Genomic DNA, 20,858 nt, shown 5'->3' on the forward strand with positions numbered 1-20,858 from the left:
GTGGTAGCAGCCAGGCCCCACCTCCCGCTGCCCCATCTGCTGGCCATCGCCTGACTTTTACACTTTGTTTATTTTCTGTAGTTGCTGTGGGGCGAAGTTGGGCTGAAATCATTTTCTTTACAAAGAGCCAAGGGGGGGGGGGGCACGGTGGCATAGCCGGTAAAGCTACGGTGGCATAGCCGGTAAAGCTGCCACCTGCAGCACTGGCATCCCGAATGGGCGCCGGCTCCTGTCGCACCTGCTTCACTTCTGGTCCTGCTTCCTGCTAATGGCCTGGGAAAAGCAGCTGAATACATTCAAGAGCTTGGGCCCCTGCGCCCATGTGGGAGACCCAGATAAAGCTCCTGGCCTCAGCCCCGCCCAGTCTCCGCCTTTGTGGCGTCTGGGGAGTGACCCACAGGATGGAAGATCTCTCAATCTCCCTCTGTCTCTCTCTCTCTCTCTCTGTCTCTCTCTCCATCTATCTCTAACTCTGACTTTCAAATAAATAAATCAACCTTTAAACAATAACTTCCAGGAGAAGCAGCTGCCCCTGTGTGGAGCCAGGCGCTGGGACACCGGCTTTGGGCTGGGTGTGGTGTGGGTGTTCACCACCGAGATAGGCAGTTGTCAGGATACCAAGATGGCTCCCTGCCATTTCGGGGACACTGCCCAGGTAGTAACAGCGCCCCGGCAGTGAGGGGCTGAGTGCACCATTGTTTGAGCGCCGGCTGTGGACCAGACGTTGGCCCCTTGGCCTGAAGAAGTTTGCATCAAGGTGGACAGAATTTTCAGTGGTTTTCAGGCCTAAATAAAGGTATCTGAATAGTCATCGGACAAATGTGTCAACATCTGCCCGCCCCCTGTGCTTCCCTGGGCTCCTCCGTGGACACAGGGACATCTGTGGTTGGTCCTAGGCCATGTCCTTTCCTGCCAGTCCTGTGCTTAGTTTGACACACAGTGCTGGGCTGCTGCAGGCCCTGGCCACCCCTGGTGCTGCGGCTTGGATGCATTTGTCCCCCAGACGCGCCTGTCTCGGAGGCGTGGTGCCCGGCAGGGCCTCGGCCATGAGGTTTCACTGGAGCGCTGGGAGCTGGTGCTGTCTTGGGCTCTGGTTGTGCTTGTCAGAGTGAGCGGCTATACAGACAGCAGAATCGCTCCCCCCCCACTCTCCGGGCCCCAGTGTCCTGTGTGAGCGCCCCTTGCTGCACAGCGCCCCCCAGATGTGAGATGCAGCCCCCTAAACTGTGAGCTAAATAAACCTCTTCTTCCTAGTTGCCCAAACTCAGGCATTTTGCTACAGTAGCAGAAATGGGAGTGCCGCGTGCTGAACTCCAGGCTTTTGTTCTGTGTGTTTCCCGGAAACGCCTGCTCCCGCCATCACCATCTCTACAGGGCTGCTGCTTCGCCCCCTTCTCCTGGAGCACTCGGGCCCAGCCGAGCGCCTGCCGCGCCACTCCCATGGGCCTCACTACAATCGCACGCTGCCCCTCCCCCTGCTGGCCGGACCCACCTCCCCTCCCACCTGCATCTGCAGAGCTGTGGGGTGCTTGAGAACAGGCCTGTGTCTTTTTTTTTTTTAAGAATTATTTATTTACTTGAGAGGTAGAGCAACAGACAGAGAGGGAGAGACAGAGAGGTCTTCCATCTGCTGGTTCACTCCCCACATGGCCACAATGGTCGGAGCTGGGCCAGGCTGAAGCCAGGAGCCAGGAGCTTCTTCTGGGTCTCCCACACAGGTGCAGGGGCCCAAGCACTTGGGCCATCTTTTACTGCCTTCCCAGGCCATAGCAGAGAGCTGGATTAGAAGTAGAGCAGCCGGGACTTGAACCAGCGCCCATTTGGGATGCCAGTGCCACAGGCAAATGCCCAACTTACTATGCCACAGCACAGGCCTCCAAGCCTGTGTCTTATGCCTGGGCACTTAGCACAGTGCCTGGCACTGAGAGAGGGCTCAGTATAGAACAAATGGATGAACAACACGACTCCCACTGAGTCTGGTACTCACAAAGCAAAGGGGGCCAAAAAGACAGGCAGCTGACCCCCGTGTCCTGGGCCCAAATAAACATCTAGGGAGGAGATTTAAAAATGCACGTTGAGAATGAAGAAAATACCAAGATAGGCTCTGCCGGTCCCCGGGCACGCACTGCCTTGGCATTCTGCCGGAGAGAGTTCTGGAATTTGGAATTCTGGCTGAGGGGGAGGGAGGTGCATGTGGCTTCCACGGGTGTCTGTCCTCCTGCGTGAATGAGCAGCGATTTTTCTTCTGCATGGTTTTGGGGGAGGAGACTCACTCTGGCTGAAGGCTTGGCTTCCCGGGAGTTTCCAGAAAATAATTTTCTAGAAGTTGCACAGTGCTGCTCGAAGCCTTGTCTTTGTTGGAAACAGTCCTGCTGAGCACAAGAGTCTCTGACTCGGAGTCAGAGAGCCGCAGAGAAGCCCGGCTGGAACGGCGAGGTCCCTCCCTCGGACACCCCTGGCCCCGCTGTCTCCCTGCCCGGCTTCGGGGCGCGGGCGGGTCCAGGCAGGAAACCCAGGCAGGGCTTCGCGTCTCTGCAGCCCTGGCCTGCTTTGGGAAAGATGAGGAACACAGACAGAACCCCAGTGCACCCTCCCTGACGCTGCCAGGAGACGCGTGCGTGCGGTGGGAGTTTGGCCAGAGGATGCTGACCTCCGTGGTCGCGAGGCCGTGGCTGCTGCCCGGTCTTCAGCGACTCCCTGAGGCCAAAGAGGCATGGATCGTTTGTGGGTGGGGTTTCAGGGTGCCGGGTCAAGGTCACAGAGCAGACACGCCTGTCTCAGACATGACCCGACAAGGGCATGGGCCATGGACCAGACCGCCTCTGTCTGACACTGCGATGTGGTGTTAGTCGTGTCTACAGAATGTTTCCAAGGTCAGAGCTCCAGGAGGTGGGACTTGGTATAGCGATGAAGACACTGCATGGGATACCTGCAACCTGTGTTGGAGTGCCTGGGTTCGAATCCTGCCTCCACTTCTGCTTCCAGCTTCCCACTAATACGCCCTCCAGGAGGCCACAGGGGCAGGCTCAGGTGTCTGGGTCCCTGCTGCCCAGGTTGAGTTCTGGGCTCCCAGCTTTGGCCTGGCCCAGCCCCGGTTATTTGCAGGAATATGGAGAGTGAACCAGTAGGCGGAAGTATCTGTCTCTGTCTTTCTGTCTGTGTCTCTCTGCCTTTCAAGTAAAATGCCGTGGCTCACTTGGTTAACCCTCCGCTTGCGGGGCCAGCATCCCATAAGGGCACCGGGTTCTGTCCCGGTTGCCCCTAATCCAGTCCAGCTCTCTGCTGTGGCCCGGGAGTGCAGTGGAGGATGGCCCAAGTGCTTGGGCCCTGCACCCACATTGGAGACCTGGAGGGAGCACCTGGCTCCTGGCTTCGGATCGGCGCAGCATGCCAGCTGCAGTGGCCATTTGGGGAGTGAACCAACGGAAGGAAGACCTTTCTCTCTCTATCTCTCTCTCACTGTCTGTAACTCTACCTGTAAAAAAAAAGAGAGAGAGAGAACAAATTCACAAATGATTGTTCTTCGAATAGAGCCAGAGTCTCCCGGGCAGAGACCCTGCATTATGATGTCACCAGGCTGCACTGTAGCATAAAGACCCTGGCCTCACTTACTCACTCAACAAACACTGAATGCCCGCCCCTGGCCTCATGCTGCACTAGGTAGGACCTGGCTCCCAGGGATGTGGAGTGTGGCGTGTGCATCTTATCCTGAGGGCAGCAAGGAGACCTGGGGCACTCAGGGCTCAGGTTGTCCCTGTCTAGTTTTCACACGAAAAAGGGATCAGAGGTGTGATTCAGGATGTCAGGCAGCCTCGATGTGCTCGGGGATGCAGGTGAGAGCTGGTGGCGGCAGCAGCCGCCCTGGAAGTGGATTCTCCAGCTGTGCGTGTGGTTTTATTTTTGAGATGTATGTATTCATCTGAAAAGCAGAGTGAGAGAGAGAGAGAGAGAGAGAGAGAGAGAGAGAGCTTCATTCATTGGGTCACTCCCCAAAGGGCTGCAATGGCCAGAGCTGGCTGAGCCTGGCTGAAACCAGGAGACTGGACTTCTCTTGGAGTCTCCCGCAGGGCGGCAGGGCCACCTTCTGCCGCTTTCTCAGGCGCATCAGCAGGGAGCTGCGTCGGGAGCGGAGCAGCCGGGCTCCGACCGGTGCTCGTAGAGGATCCGGCGCTGCAGGCGGTGGCTGGGCCCGCGGCACCGCGATGCCAGCCCCTCCCCGCTGCTGACACAGTGGGACTGACCAGGCCTGGCGGCCGGCTAAGGGATTCGGCGGCACCTGTCCGTGTCCTTTTGCTTCCCGCACTTCTCTGTGTCACACTCACTTGACTGCAAACCCCTCACGAAAGCCTTGCAGGCAGGGCTGCCCAGTGCCGTGGTGCAGGCTGGACACATAGTAGGTGTTCGTAAGCATTAGTTGTGTGCAGGAATAAACCATTTTTGAAAACATTATTTAAAGGCAAAGTTGCGGCCAGCGCTGCGGCTCAATAGGCTAATCTTCCACCTAGCGGCGCCGGCACACCGGATTCTGTCCCGGTTGCCCCTCTTCCAGGCCAGCTCTCTGCTGTGGCCCGGGAGTGCAGTGGAGGATGGCCCAAGTGCTTGGGCCCTGCACCCCATGGGAGACCAGGAGAAGCACCTGGCTCCTGCCTTTGGATCAGCGCGGTGCGCCGGCCCTAGCGGCCATTGGAGGGTGAACCAACGGAAAAAAGGAAGACCTTTCTCTCTGTCTCTCTCTCTCACTGTCCACTCTGCCTGTCAAAAAATAAAAATTTTTTAAAAAAAGGCAAAGTTGCAAAGAGAGAGAGGGAGATACACACACACACACACACAGAATCTTCCTTCTGTTGGTTCACTCCCCAGATGGCCTCAATGGCCAGAGCCGGGCCAAGTCAAAGCCAGGAGCCAGGAGCCTCCTCTGGATGTCCCACATGGGTGGCAGGGGCTCAGACAGTTGGGCCACCTGCTGCTGCTCTTTCCCAGGCCATCAGCAGGGAGCTGGATCAGAAGTGGAGCAGCCAGGACACAAACCAATGCCCACACAGGGTACTGGGGTCGCAGGCAGTGACTTTACCTGCTATGCCACAATGCTGGCCACGTGGAATAAACATTTTATACCCAAACTTCACCAAGCACCGGCTGCTAATCTGAGTGCTCCCTGAACCCCACCCAGGCTTCTCGAGGAAGAAGGCGTCAGCCAGCCGCTCTGCTGGGTTTCTCCTGGTGAGCGCTCCCTACCCGTCGCCTGCTTCCTGCAGGAACACTGGGGAACGGGACGTGAAGAATGCCAGGCCGGGGGTGGGGAGGGTAGAGAGGGGTCCTTAGTTAGAATCCAGGCTCAAGCCAAAGAAGAGACAATGTGCGGTGTGCGGTGTCCTGGATGTGTGTGGAGGTCCTGACCCTGCTTTGGCGTCTCACCAGCTGTGTGCCCTCAAGCAAGCTCTTAACCCCTCTGGGCCTCTGTGCTCTCACTGGGAAAATGGAAGCCACGTCCCTGTCTGGCGGGGGTGCTGAGATCAAAGGTAGGCATTCAGGGAGAGGTGCTTCAGGGAGAGGGAATTCGGTAGATTCAGAGCAGTGAGCATTTCCGTGCTGCAGAGTGAACCAGTTCAAGCAAAGCTGCCCCTGAACTCGGGAGCTCACCCAGAATGCACAAAATGAATGCGTTCTTGAGGTTTGATTAATTTTTTTTGTATGTGGAGGTGTTGGTAGGTGGTTAAAAAAATATTGCTTCCCTAGGTAGACAGCACCGGATGCCCCAATTTCCACAAATAAAACTTCGTTTCTCCCAGGTCTGGGTAGTCAAAGGCCGCTTCCCTGGAGACAGCTCGGCTGATTTTTTCTTTGCAGACTTTAGAGCACGGGTTAGAGAGTGAACCTTCCTGACAAATAAACTGATAAGCTTTCCCTGTGCGTGATGCCAGCCCTCTAAGGATGGGGCGGGGGGGGGGGGCAAGGAAACCCCCAGGAGGTGTTTGCAAAGCATACAGCGGTGTTTGCAACGTGGATGCCCCCAGGAAGGGCCGAAGCGTGGTGCAAAGAAAACCCCAGGCGAGGGCCTTGAGCCAAAGTCAGGAGCTTTATCCGGGGCTGCCTCACAGGTGCAGGGGCCCACGCACTTGGAACATCTTCCACTGCTCTCCCAAGTGCATTAGCAGGGAGCTGGATCAGAAGTGGAGCAGCCGGGACTAGAACCAGCACCCACACGGATGCTGGCGCCACAGGCATTGGCTCAATCCTCTGCGCCACGACGCTAGCACCTGGTGTCTGCAGGTTTACTGTGCATGTGTCTGACGGCACCACCGGCATTTGCTAAGGACTCCTGCTCCCCAGGGGTTGCATCTGGCGCCCATGTTCTCTCATGTGAGTCCAACAACTCTTCAAAGGGGGCAGCGTCATCGCCCCCACTCTATGAATGAGGAAACTCGGGACAGGAGGGTGCAGTCATGTCCCCAGGTCCCCCGAGCCAGAGGCCAGGCAAGAGGAGCTCAGCCCCACTGAGGCAGCCTGCCCCCACCGGTCTTTCTGCCCCTCCTCGTGACTTTGACCTTTCTGAACCAGTCCAGGGTGCTGAGTGGAGCAGTCGAGTTAAAGATTCACGTAGGAGCGATGGGCTCAGCGCAGACTGGCCTCAGGAAAACAAGACCACTGGGGGCGGGGCCTGTTGGCCCTACAAGGTTGGGAGCAGAAAGGCTATCCCTGGTCCCCTGCAGTTCCTTAGGGAGCCTGGTGCCGGGGGCGTGTCCACGTCTGAGCCCTGGGCTCCCAGCAGCCGCGCAGCCCGGGCATGGACGTGCTGCAAACGCACAGTCACGCTTCCGACCTGCCGTGTCCGGAGAAATGTGCCCTCAGTGAGGTCATCCCTGTGCAAACATCACAGGCTGCCCGTACACAGACGAGGCCAGCCACGGGGTCGCGAGGGGATCAGCGCCGGCCACGGTTGTGCACGTCTCTCGTTGACCGACTTGACATCACGCGTCCGCTGGCTGTGTGTCGTGTGTGTTCAGATGAGTGTTAGCGTGTGAGTCCCACAGGGGAAATGGGAAAGCCTTTATCCAGGGCAACAACCTCTCTCTCTCTCTCTCTCTCTCTCACTCTCACTCTCACTCTCACTCTCACTCTCACTCTCCCCCCTCCCGCCCCGGCCAGCAGCAGCTCCTGTTGTCTGTGTTGTCCGATCAAGTGCATCCTTGCCAGCTGGGGTACAAAGATGGCGTCTGTCAACCCTTCCTCCCCACACTGGCGCCGAGCTCGTCCCTGGAAGGGGCGGCACCGGTTTCCCTTCCCTGGAGTCGGGCTGCTCTTCGTGCCTGGCTTGAAGACGGAATGTGGCTGCTGTGACGCTCTGCGGCCTCTGGGGCTTGGCTGCTTCTGGCCGACTCTTCCGTGTGCTGGTTCACTCCCCAGTTGGTCAGAACGGCCAGGCCAAAGCCTGGAACTCCATCAGGGTCTCCCACGTGGGGGCCAGGGTGCAGCACTGGGCCATCTTCCACTGCTCTGCCAAGTGCACTAGCAGCGAGCAGGATGGGAATCAGAGAAGCTGGCACTCGGCTTGGCGCTTTGATCTGAGATGCTGGCGACACAGCCAGCGGCTTAACCCCCTGAGCCACAACACAAGCCCTGAGTCTGCTCTTCTGTGCAGTGCGGCTCCTGCTGAGGTCACGGCAAGCACCAGTCCTTAGGCCGCAGGTGAACCGTGAACTGCAGCCCCGTCTAAGGGAAGCAGATTACATGACAGTCACGGACACGCGGCAAAGCCTTCCCGTGGGCTGGGCCGCGTGCCGTGCGTGCCCACTCCTTCCGTGTAACCTGACTTGCACTCCCTAATCGTATTCCCCTGGGCTGTTGGAAGTGGGCACAGAGATAGGGCCGAGAGGGCAGGAAGGGCAGGATATGACGGCAGGGACGCTGGCTCCGATCCAGGGTCCCTGGGTCCTCTCCCTCGCTATGACCTGGAAGCCCGTCCCTTCCTGAGGAGGGGGCTCACCTCTCCCCTAAGCAAGGCAGCCTGTGGGAGACGTGGCGCCCCTACCCATGGGGCACCGCCTGAGAAGCCGCAGCCTCCAGGGGGCCCCTCAGCAGCAGCCTTCCATCTGCTACACCAGAGGTCAGAACCCGGGTCCCCCAGCTCCGGTGAGGACTGCTCATGCCCCAGCTCTCTCCACCCGCAAGACCCCACCCCCTCCACAAGAGGGAGGCTGGTGCCCCTTCCTCCCCGGAGGCATTGCACCTGGCGACTGCCGAATCCCAGCCGTCAGTCAGTGCTGCGTCCCAGCACCGCCCCTTCCTGGCAGGGAGCGTGCCTCTGTTGCCTGCGGAGATCCTTGTTCTCGACTTCTCCCGGGCTGCCGAGAAGAGAGGCTGCACCGCACAGGACAAGGCGGGCAGCAGACGCCAGGTGACTGCCTGGCCACACAGAGACCCAGGGGTGGGGTCATCTGCAGGGGGAGGGAGCCTTGCGCTGGAAGGGACCCAGGGCAGGCAGAGGAAACCGTGGGCGGGAGCCGAGCCGCAGAGGCGGCAGTGAGAGGAGAGGGCTTGGGGGAGAGGCAGCAGCCTGGACGTTCCCGATCAGCCCCTGCCAAAGAATTCCCTCCGTCTGTGCAGGGCTTTTTCCCCCTTCCCTCTTCTCTCTCTCTCTCTCTCTCTCTCTCTCTCTCTCTCCCCTGCCTCCGGCCTCCTTCACTAATGTCTCTTAGTGATGCCTAAGTGGCAGCCAATGCCCTGGGCAGTGTGGACAACCTGTCCCTTCCTGCGTGGTGACACAGGAGCCAGTGGGCGATAACAATGGGGTAAACACCGTGCAGAGACTTCTGGGTGGGGGCAGGGCAGGCCCGGTGGATGGTTTACAAGGCGTGACCATAAAACTACTTCCGGCCGCAGGGAGAATGTGCTTCTTCACCTCCCAAGTCTGGGCTTGGCCATGGACCGGCTTGGGCCAACAGGCGATTGCAAATGCGCCTGCAGAGGCTTGTCCCCTTCTGCGGCATGTGGCATTCTGGGACCACGCTGTGAAGAGCCTCAGCTGGCCTGCAGGGGGGCCACGTGGAGCAGAACTGAGGTGCCCTAGCAACAGCGTGCTGGCTGCCCACGTGACGCCGCACGCGCTCCCCAGCCCAGCAGGTGCAGGGGCGCCAGCCACGGCCTGCTTCCTGGCAGCATCAGCTGGCAAGGGGGATTGGCGGGAGCCCTGCCCGTCCAGCAGGAGGACTGGGCCTCCATCTGCCTGTCCAACTCCTGTTTGCTTTTGCAACTTGTAATTTGCATGCACTTGGCCATTTGCAATGCAAGTCTGTGCGGTTGCTGAAAATGTTTAAAATCCTGAATAACACAAGAAGGGAGTTTGGGGTGGGGAGGAACCGGGGGGTTATTATATTTCCCAGACTTTTTAGGTGGGCCCCAGTTCCAGGAAAATCTGCCGCCCCTCCCCTGACCCACAGCCGCCCACAACCCTTGGGATGTCTGTGACAGGAGGACCCAGGCCCCGTGCAGCGGCGGCAGTTGGCCACTGGGTAGCAAAGTCTGGCTCTCCCCCTCCCCCCGCCCTCAGCGTGATCTGGGGAGACAGGGATGCAGACAGGCTGAGAAAGGGGGCCTTTCCCGGCCCTGCCCTGTGGCCAAACTTCGGTGACAGCTCTCCGCCAAAATTGATGTTCCCTCTAATCAGCAGTGATTGGCGGATCGTCTCCTAAATGCTGCTAACCGCAGGGCAGGGTCCCGGGTGAGGAGGCAGGGCCCCTGCTAATTCCCCGGCACAGCTGAGGAGGGTTCCTGGCAGCCTCGACCTGAGGTTGCCTGACAAGCATCTGGAAACCAAGAATTCCTCCACCGTGCCTGCAATTTCCCTTTGATACTCCATGGCCGCCAGCCCCCAGGACCATTATCGTTTAAGAAAAGCAGAAGTTAAATTCTCATACCTGTCCCGAGAGCGAGGGGGAGGCCACATTCCAGCATCTGCTGCCTTGCTGGCCCCCAGAGGACCCGAGAGAAGCCAGGGAGCAGGCTCTCAGAGGAACAGGGCAGGGCCACGGAGTGCACGGAAGGGCGCCACACGAGGCCCCCACGCACGGCCCTGGAACAGTGGCTGCCATCCAGAGCCCAGCTGGGGCCCGTGGCGCCTGCTACTGTGGCACAGCTTAGCTTTGCTAAGGCCCAGGTCTCAAGGGGCAGAGGGGTGGCCACAGAGCAAAGGTTTCTGTGCCCACCCCATGCCTCACAACACATCCAGGCCTTGGCCTGTTCCACCTGCACGGCCCTGTACCGGCGTAATATCATGCCACGCCCTGCGTGTGCCTTGGGCCAGGCCCTAACATTCAATCCCGATCTGTACCAGGTTCCTATCAGATGGACATCACTGTCCCCATTTCTCAGGTGAGAAAACTGAGCCTGCAGAAAGCAGGTGTTGATTTATCCTGCCCAACATTGATCCCTACTCCTCCTGATTTCTTTCGGGGCAGCTGCCTCCTCTGCCCTCGGACGGACCGGCTGGGGTCCACCTCCGCTAGCCAAAGGCTGAGTTTAGGGTCCAGCTCAGCTCGTCAAATATTCAGTCACAATCCCTGGACTTTTCTGTCTGAAGTTTGGAGGTGAAGGCACTCAAAATGGCTGGGGCCGGTGCCATGGCTCACTAGGCTAATCCTCCGCCTGAGGTACCAGCACCCCTGGTTCTAGTCCCAGTCGGAGCGCTGGATTCTGTCCCGGTTGCCCCTCTTCCAGGCCAGCTCTCTGCTGTGGCCCGGGAGGGCAGTGGAGGATGGCCCAAGTGCTTGGGCCCTGTACCCCATGGGAGACCAGGAGGGAGCACCTGCCTCCTGGCTTCGGATCAGCACAGCGCACCGGCTGTAGTGGCCATTAGGGGAGTGAACCAACAGAAGGAAGACCTTTCTCTCTGTCTCTCTCTCACTGTCTAACTCTGCCTGTTGAAAAAAAAAAAAAAAGGCTGGAAATGGCCCCCAGGAGGAGGGCAGCGAGGTCTGGGGAGGGGAGAGACCCTCTGGCACGCTCCTGCTGCCGGATTCCTCCCCTGCCGCACCCCCACCCCAAGCAGCTTGTGGAGTCTGGCCCTTCACATTCTTCTCAGTCCTGAGGTCTCTGAGGCCTGCTCCCCCCCTCCCACACAAGTGAGCCAATTGCTGTCGCTTGCGACCCCCAAACTCTGACTCCCCCAGGGTTACCCTGGGGGCAGTAGCAGAGGGTCCCACCACAGGAGGCTCTCAGGCCAGTGCTCTTCCCACCATGCCACGGGGCTGGCCTCAGGCCGGCCCTGCCCTGGGGAGAGCCCTCTGGGGGGTGGGGGCAGCATCAGCAAGGGCCCAGCTGTGGTGGAGCCAGCATGGAGGCCGATGTGCAGGAGCAGAGCTTTGGGGGCGCCGATGGGGCGGACGCCAGAGGCCCTGTGTGGCCTTGCACCCTCTTTATTTTTTTCAATGTGAAAAACTGTTTACATTTTTGCAAGTAAAGCATACAGCTTTAATGATTGCAATCATTATGTGCCGTTCGTATGACACAGGACGTAAAATCAACTTTACAGGTCACACGTTGCATCCATGTGAAGAAGTGACAGGTGCATGACAGGTGCTCCCACGTCAACAAGCCCCCAGGCCTGGCTAGGAAAACTGACCTGTGGGCACCACGAACTCCACTTGGCATCTGACCTCATATGGAAATCTGTCCAAGTCACCTTAGACACCGAGCTAGCCCAGTAGTTTGCAACAGTGTGTGTACATGAGGGCGGCACTGGGTGTAGCAGGAGCATCCCAGTTGGCGCCGGTTCGAGTCCCGACTGCTCCACTTCCCATCCAGCTCCCTGCTAACCTGGGAAAGCAGCAGATGATGATCCAAGTCCTTGGGCTCCTGCACCCACATGGGAGACCCAGAAGAAGCTCCTGGCTCCTGGCTTTAGACTGGCTCATCTCTGACCGTTGTGGCCATTTGGGGAGTGAACCAGTGGATGAAAGACCTCTCTCTCTCTCTCTCTCTCTCTCTCTGTGTGTGTAATTCTGCTTTTCAAATAAATTTAAAAAGAAAAAAGAGTCCGTGTACGCAACTGGCCAAGCACACACACACCCCAGATTTTGTGCCGGCTGGGGTGTATTTTAAGGAAAACAGAACTGGGGCAGTAACTTGCAGCGTGCCAGGCACCTTCGTGGAAGCCGTGGCTTTAAGTACGCAGGGTGGAAAGCCGAGTGAGTCAGAGCTTTAGGACATGAAATAAAAGAAGTCTGAGAAGCTGAAATACACATTTCATGGAATTGGAAAAATGCGTATGGGACAGAAAGGTAGGAGTGTGGGTTTTCTGAACGTCACACATTGAGGAGCTCAAAACCAGATGCTGCACACCTCCCTTGCCACGCGTGGGTCAGGGCAAAAGCGAGGTGGGGCCCTGGCCAGGCTGAGCGGCGCTTCGTCTCTGGACCCCTCGCACTGTCTATAACCCAAGTCTCTTCTGGCCGCAGTTCATCCCAGCCCCTGACAAAGGTGCCACATGGAGCCATGACGTTCTGTGAGGGGCCGACTCCCCCACGCCTTTCAGGGGTCCCCTGCCTCCACCCCTAGCTAGTGGAGTAACCTTGTCCTTGGGCTGTAGTGGACTAGATGGGGGTTATGGTAAGAGAGCAGGCTGCCGGCTTGCCAAGTTCAGGTTCATGTTCTTACCCTTTTTGCTTAATTCACTTACTCTGTGACCTGGGACAATTAGAATGTGTCTCGCTTTGTTAATCCACAGAATGGGTTCAACACCACATATCCCATGGATCAGGCTGCTAATGAAACACATTGTGTCCAAGAATTGGTTTCCTGGCCACCCTCCCTGGCAAGTCCGTGAACAGGCTGTGGGCCGGCAGCTCCGGGCGCACCTGCCGACGGGAGAGCAGTTCCTGCCGCCGACCCACTCCACAGCAGCCCTTTTCCTTGCCCGTGTCCTCCTGGGGAATCTTAAAAATTCTAGTAACGTGCTGAGCCTCGCCTGCAGTGCCGGCATCCCATGTGGGCGCCAGTTCAAGTCCCGGCTGCTCCACTTCCAACGCAGCTCTCTGCTGTGGCCTGGGAAAGCAGTAGAAGATGGCCCAAGTCCTTGGGCCCCTGCACCCACATGGGAGACCCGGAAGAAGCTCCTGGCTCCTGGCTTTGGATCGGCGCAGCTCCGGTCATTGCAACCATTTGGAGAGTGAACCAACCGACAGAAAACCTTTCTGTCTCTCCCTCTCATTGTCTGTAACTCTACCTCTCAAATAAATAAATAAAATATTTTTAAAAAGATTGTGCATAGCTCACCTTCTCAGATCCTCTGCCGCCATCGGCAGCCACGTGACCCAGTTTTGACCAATGAGAGGAGAGAAACGTGGCCCCTGGAGGCTTCTGGGAAATACTTGTCTCCGTGGAAAGGCTGCGGGCTGGGAGTGAAGCCCCTTCTTCCTGCCTGTGGATGTTGTGTGAAAACACCTCGCGCAGAGCCAGGGCCGGGGAGGGCCGTCCACGGCGCCCTGCCCTCCGCAGGGTCCATGCTCCGCCCTCTGTGTCTTACGTTCTCAGTAATTTTCTCTCTGAATTTGTGTCTTACAGTGAAGTCGGCCACTTGTGTGGGGTGGTCTTGGCTGCCTGCCCCCCACCTCCTAGCCCTCCAGGGCCTCCCCATCTCCCCCTGCCCCTGCCTCTGCCCCCTGAGCACTGTCAGCCTCCAGCCTGGCTGGGACTTGGCGCTAACGAGGGTGGGGCATGGGGCAAGCAGCCCACCTGGAGCTGCGGGCTCTATGGGCCATGCAGCGGGTGACTTCAGGGAGAGAAGCCCCGATACCTGCTGGGCCCGAGTGCGGGTTGGGACAGAGTTTCTGGCCTGTGGGGAGAGGAGGAGGACTTTCCATCCTGGCCCAGGCACAGCGGGTCAGCCCAGGGGCCGGCAGGAGGCGGCAAGGGGCTGGCAGCCAGCACACCCCGTCACAGGGTGGGCGCCCGGGCCCCTGTGTGCTCTCCTGCGGAAGCAATGGCACAAACTCGCAAAATGCCACGGCAGGTCAAGGCAGAAACTGTGGAACGGAGGAGAGAGATCTCTCGTGTCCTTTTGTCCGCTTTCTAAACCTGGAGCTGTGTGTTTGCCAGGCCCGGGGCCCACAGGCCCAAGGGAGAATGGCAGCAAGGAGCTCTGTCTTTCAGGGAACAGAAGGAGATGGTGTCCTGGGTCTGTAGAGCGGTTAAACCAACTCTGCCGGGGGCCTCCTGCAGATCCGCTGCTGGCCAAGGTGTTGTGATGGCCACGGTTGAAGGCACTGTCAACTGCACACAAATTCCTTGCAGCCCAAGGCCCCCCGGCACAAAGCCACACTGTGTCTTGTTCACTGGGTGCACCCCCGTGCCAGCAGCGGGAGGGGGCCTCTCGGGGAGGGCCCGTCTCCAGTGGTGCTGAGCCACGGGCAGCAGCCATAATTGCCAGGCTCATGTCCCACACCATCTCGTACGGTTCTGATGTCAGCCCCGTTTTCTTTGCCTTCCGCAAGTAGGATGTGAGGCTCGGGCCACCAGCTCCTAGGTGTCAGAGCCAGGGTTAGAGCCACAATGTTATTCAAGTTCTTGGAGGGATTTCTACCCCCCCTTCCTGCCCCCGACACGCTCCTTCCTGTGTCCCTGGCATCAGCTGGGACTCTCATCCGCCCCCTGTGCTGTCCTGGCGTTCGCTGCACATCTGCCTCCTGCCTCCGACCCTCTGCCTCCAGGCACCGCGGGGACAAAGCAGGGAGCAGGCTTCAGAGGCCTGCAGCAGAGCCCTGGAGCTTGGCCCAGGTGCTGCTTCCTGCTGCTGTCCCCTGCCGTCACCCTCGCCCTCGCCAGGTGAATCCTCCTGGGGGACACTGCTCACACCCGTGCCCTCGGAGGGTGGCGCTCTGTGCCCGCCTCTCCAGCACGCCGCTGTGAGAGATCAAGCCTGTGCCGGGCTCACTCTCCCTCCATGGGCACTGCTCCGAGCCCCCACTTTCTGTGTTGTCTGAGAACGCTCCCAGCATGCCCTCTGCTTGTCTCTGCACCGGAGTCCAAGTCAGGGAGGTGTGGCCCCTCGGAATTCTGGGCCTGCACCAGCCCTGCCTGGCCGGCTCTCCCACCCTCTGTCGGCGACGCACCTCTGCAGCGGTGGGGGACGCTGGGCAGCCCCCCATGGTAATAGCCATAACTGCAGCCAATTTTCCATAATTGGTGGCATTTGCCAGGGAATTCCTGCCTGTCGCAGCCGCTCCTCGGTGCTGCCTTTGATCTCTACCAGTCTCCAGGAGGCACAAAATACCGTTGTCATCTTCAATTACGCCAAGGGACACAGTGGCCTTGACCCTGCCACTAGACATCCCCAGCCTACAAGAGGCAGCAACAGCCATGGAGCATGGCTGGGCCACGGGCAAGGGGAGGCCCCTGGCTCCTTCCTGGGGGCTGGGGCTTCCTATGCCTCAGAGCTGAGGGCTAGGGAAAGCACGCACGTGCGGGCAGATACTAATGCCCAGAGGTTGCCAGGCCCCTGTGCTCAGCACATCTCTTCCCTAGCCCGTCCAGCAACTCCTCTGCAGGATAGACTGTGTCCATTTTATGGAGCAAGAAACTGAGGCTCAGGAGAAAGCCCCAGCCAGTGGACAGCGGGCAGAGGCGGGACCCAGGCTTGCCTGACATACGCAGAGTCTCTCCCACTGCCCATTGCCCTGGCTCTGCAGGGCAGGTATGAGCCCCACCCTTCCCTGCAGGCTCCTTGTGGACAGAACTGGACTGCTTCCTAGTCCCTGTGAGTGCGGAGCTGGGGACTGTGTCAGATTCCGCCTTCCATTGTCGAGTTCAGGGGTCAGCTCTTGGTCCTCTTCTTTTTCTGTGACCCTCCCGGGCGATCCGGTCACCCGTTATCCACACACAGTCTCCTGGACGTCTCACAGGAGTCTCAGACTCAACATATCCCGGGCCCTCCAACCCAGCTCCCACACTCCTCCGCCGTGCACCTGGTCCGCCTGTCTCCGTGTTTGGGTGCTCTGCCCTCACGGTTACTCTGGCCCCACACCTTGGGGTCATGCTCGTCTCTATTTCTTTGATGTTCCACCTGCAACCCACTGGGGCATCCTGTTAGTCCACAGCCCCAGGCTTTCTCCCACCTGCCCCCAGCACCTGTGCCGCGGGGGTGATGGTGTCAGCCTCCCCCACCTGCCCGGCTCCCCTGCTGCACGGAGGCCCGGCCGAGCAGCCAGTGGGCCCTGCACGGAGGCCCAGCCGAGCAGCCAGCGGGCCCCGCTAACAATGCGGTGCTGCGGCTTTTCTGCTCCAACCTCCATCGGCTCCTCCACCATCTCTCCACGGGGAGAGTCCCTGAGGTCACGGACATGGCGTCTGTCCTCTGTGAAGGGGACTGCTGTGGTCAGTGGGATGATACAGGCCCACAGCACGGCCATGCAGGCACTGGGCAGGGGAATTCGTCGAATTAGGGGGTGAGGAAGGCTGCCAGAAGGAGGTGTCATTGACATTAAGCTTTGGCGCCTGAGTCCGTTGCGGTGTCTCGAGTCGTGCCGTAGCAGTGCCCGTGTCCCCGCGTGCTGGCAGGGGTGTCGCTGGCAGGGTGATCATGGGGGCCGACCCCACCAGAGACCCCAGGCCAGGGGTGAAGCACGTCCACACTCGCACACCCAGCAGGTTGCACTGTTAATAGGACACAGCCTGGAACTCGGCCCCTGGTTGCCCAACGCGGGGACGCTTCTGTCCCAGAGGTCCCGGAGCAGCTGTGCAGACGGGGAGGCAGGGGCGGCAGCACAGGGGCAGTTACTGGCAGAACCACGAGCCCCACACCCACTTCTTCCTCCTGCGCCGGCACAGGAGCCAAAGGTGCAGCGCGCGTCTGGTATTGGTCTGAACTAAGGGCGGGCCCGTCTGGCCACTCAACGCCCAGGCCAGTGGAGTTCAACTCCACCCTGTCCCCACTTCCTGGGCCCAGGTCGCCTGCGCCAGGCGCAGTGACCTCATTCCTTCCTCACACAGTGCTGCCCGGAGGGCTCTGTCATCCCGGCTTTCCCCACTCGGAGCGGGAGCCGCAGCCAGCTAGGAACAGGGCCCTAGTGCTGCTGGCAGCCCCTCCCCCAGGGCCCAGGCTGGGAGAGGAGCGGAGCCCAGGGCGTTTCTGCCCTGAGCTGCCAGGCACCTGTCCCTCAGCGCTCACCTGAGCCCCTCGTGCCCCGGGCTGGGGACCTGCCCCTCCCCCACCGCGCTCCTGGCTGGGTAGCTCTGGGCACAAGCCCAGAGAGACCTTTGTCCTGCCGTCTGGAAAGTTACCCGACAAGAAACGAAACTTTCTGCAAGTCTCTTGTCCTCTTGCCAGAGGCTGCTTGCGCCTAACCGTGCCCACGGCTGGGCAGCTTCCTCGTGGGGGGCCGAGGGGAATTCTCCCCCTCTCTTCCGTCTATGTCGGCTCCCTGCCAGTTCTGCCTACCTTGTTAATAGCTATGTTCCTTTATAGCCATGCGACACCTGCTTTTACAGGGGTTTCTCTTCCTCCTTCCTTTAAGCATTCCAAGAAGAGGCTGGGATGTGAAGCCGCAAGGCCAAGGCTGTCCACCCACCCACCTGGGACCTAGAAAACTTCACAGGTGGCAGGTCAGGTTCAAGGTGACGCTTCCGCAGACCCGACGTCCAGACCCAGAAATGCACGGGAGAATCAGTGTGCTGGCCCTGTGGCTCCCCCCGTCTCCAGGAGCTGCCCCCAGCCCTGGGCGCACGGGGACTGGCGTTGGCATGGGAGGGACGGGGTACAGGTCACAGCTCTGCCAGTTTCCTGGCACAGCTCCTTACCCGTCCTCGGTAAGCGCTGGTGACAATGGTGTCTACCAGGTAAGGTCTCGGGCGGACCGGTGCCGTAAGACCCACAAAGGGCCCACTTAACACAGACAGGGACACACACGGTTGTCACTCTGCCCGTCTGTGGGCTGTGTTCAGACTCCAGTAAGAAAGGACATGTGGGTGGTGCCAGGTCTGCTCTGTTTCCTGCCTGGGGCATTTGCCCTTGCGGGAGCCCTGGAGAGGGAACCAGGAAGGGACACAGAGAACAGAAGCCTTCCTGGAGGTGCACAGAGCTCACAGTTGTCACCAGGATGGTGCTGTCTTCCCAGGGGCTGGCAGGGCGGCCGTGGACTCCGCACGTTCCTTTCTGCTTTTTTTTTTTTTTTCTTTCCACAGCTGAATGGCTTGCTGCTCTCTCTGTGTTTCTCTGCCGGCCTCGCCTTGGTAAGTTGGGGAAAAGGAGTCGCTCTCTCCTTGTGCTGCAAACGTGCGGGCGGGGATGAGGGAGATGATGGAGAGCCTTCTTCACTCAGCAGATTCTGAGTGAGTAGAAGCTGGGGTTTGAATGCGGCCCCCAAAAGTTCCCGTGTTGGGAACGTGATCCCCAAATTCCTCTACCAGTAATATGTGGAGGTGAGACCTTCTCATGTAAGAGCATCAGTGGCTTCATGAGAAGAGAAGAGACCCGAGCTGCAGGCGCTGCGCTGACTGCCCGGGGGGTGCCCTCCCACGTGTGACGGTGCAGCAAGGCCCTCGCCCACCACTGCCCCTGGGCTTCCCCGCCTCTCGACCCGTGAGCCAATCAACTTCTGTTCTTTACAAATTACCTGCTCTCAGGTATGTTTTTAAAAGACGTATGTATGCATTTGAAAGGCAGAGAGACAGAGAGGGAGAGACAGAAAGAGAGACCTCCCATCCGCCGGTTCACTCCCCAGATGCCAGCAACAGCCAGCCCCAGGCCACGTGGAAGCCAGGAGCCAGGAATTCCATCTGAGTCTCCCACGTGGGCAGAGGGGCCTAAGCACTTGGGCCAACGTTTGCTGCTTTCCCAGGCACATTAGCAGGGAGCTGGGTTGGAAGCGAAGCAGCTGGGAGTCAAGCCAGTGCTCCAACATGGGATGCGGGTGCCCCGCGGGCCCTCGGGTGTTTTGTTGTAGCGACGGAACACGGACTGTGACACCTGCTGGCGAGCAGCAGCCGCCGTGTGCGGTGCGGAGGTAAGGGAGGGTCACGAGGAAGCCCCTGCCCTGACCGGGCTGCAGCAGCTCGAGGAAGCTGAGTAAGCACACAGTCCCAAGTGCAGCAGCAGGAAATGCGACCAAGCAGTGTGGGGGAGGGGCAGCACAGCAGATCAGGCCGCGGGGAAAAGGCATGGCTACCAGGAGCAAGCCAGCCTCACGCATCCTCTGGCTGCCCGCCTGGCCCCGGGGTCGCTCTCCCGCAGGTGCCAGGCCATGTGCTGTCTGCCAAGCATCGGAGCCAAGCAGAAGCCGCGGCCGTGGTCTTGAATGTCCAGAGCTGTGAACTGCCAAGCCTCTTTTCCTCTTTCACACACACACACACACACACACACACGTATACATGCATACACACATACATACACACATAAACCTGTACATATGCACACATCCATACACACACATACACAAGCATACACACACCTACACACACATGCATATACATGCACATGGACACACACACCTTCCTCCCCTCTGTGGTTTACTTTGATGGAGTTCTTAGTCTTACTGTAACTCAATTTATTTTTCAAAGATTATTTATTTGAAAGGCAGAGTTACACACAGAGAGAGAGAGAGAGAGAGAAACAGAGAGAGACAAGAGAAAGAAAGAGAGGTCTTCCATCACTGGTCCACACCTCAAATGGCTGTAACAGCCACAGTTGAGCCCAACTGAAGTCAGGAGCCTGGAGCTCTATCTGGGTCTCCCAGGTGGGTGACAGGAGCCCAAGCACTTGGTCCATCCTCCACTGCTTTCCTAGACACGTTAGCAGGGAGCTGGATCAGACGTGGAGCAGCCGGTATCTAAGTGGAATTGAACCCAGTACCCTGCTGTGAGACACTGCTAGGCATCGTAAATGCCCACCTGCAATCCAAAGACCAGTCGTCTTCTTCACGCTCAGTGCCTTCTGTTTTCAGTTATACAATCTTTACCTACACAAGGTCATAAAGATACTCTCCTGTGCTTTCTTCTAGAAGTTTTATTGTTTTATTTCCAGCGTTTAAGGACTTGCGTAGAGAATGTTTAGTGAACTCATGCAAATCAGTGGGAAAAAGACAGGGGAGGTGAGAGGAGGAGGAACGGATGGAAAGTGGAGCAGCTCCGCCAAGGGGGGAGACGCGGTCTCCACATCAGTGCCGAGCGGGCTGACCGCAGCCAGTGCCAACGGATCACGGACTCCGGAACAGCCAAGGAAAACGCTTCAGTGTCTCAGCACAGAGAGGGAGAGCGAATACGGGGTGGAAGCTAACCATTGCACACGCTCTGTGCGTCCTCGCAAGATCACCCTGCATCCCGGACATTCTCATTTGTCAGCTATAAACAACCACAGCAGAAATGTTTCTGAAAAGATCCACAAACCAGGGTTTGCGGTGAGTGAGTTGTTAAGAAGGATTTCCGCAGAGCTGCCCACCACTGCTCATCAAAGAGAAGCAGATCCGCGCTATGGGCTCCCCGACTGCACATCCGCCAGCGAGGTGAAAAGGAAGCAAAGCAGGGGCCGGCGCTGCGGCACAGGTGGTTAAAGCCCTGGCCTGAAGTGCCGGCATCCCATATGGGCGCCAGTTCTAGTCCCGGCTGTTCCTCTTCCAATCCAGCTCTCTCCCATGGCCTGGGAAAGCAGTGGAGGATGGCCCAAGTGCTTGGGCCCCTGCACCCATGGGAAGACCCAGAGGAAGCTCCTGGCTCCTGGCTTCGGATCGGCACAGCTCTGGCTATTGCGGCCATCTGGGAGTGAACCAGCGGATGGAAGACCTCTCTCTCTGTCTCTACGTCTCTCTGTAACTCTTTCAAATAAAATAAATCTTTAACAACAAGAAAAAATGAAGCAAAGCAGAGAGCAGCAGCGG

General features: G+C 58.8%; 1 long non-coding RNA gene across 1 annotated transcript; it reads left to right on the forward strand.

Annotated features, from left to right (window-relative positions):
* Positions 1 to 17,131: 17,131 nt before the first annotated feature.
* Positions 17,132 to 18,601, forward strand: LOC149120161 (uncharacterized). Its single transcript, XR_016226654.1, has 2 exons — positions 17,132 to 18,219; positions 18,397 to 18,601. It is a non-coding gene; the product is annotated as an uncharacterized LOC149120161 (long non-coding RNA).
* The last annotated feature ends 2,257 nt before the right edge of the window (positions 18,602 to 20,858 follow it).

The sequence above is a fragment of the Oryctolagus cuniculus genome, chromosome 20, assembly GCF_051225735.1.
Source record: "Oryctolagus cuniculus isolate XC-2025 breed Fujian yellow rabbit chromosome 20, ASM5122573v1, whole genome shotgun sequence".
In the NCBI taxonomy this organism is placed as follows: Eukaryota; Metazoa; Chordata; class Mammalia; order Lagomorpha; family Leporidae; genus Oryctolagus; species Oryctolagus cuniculus.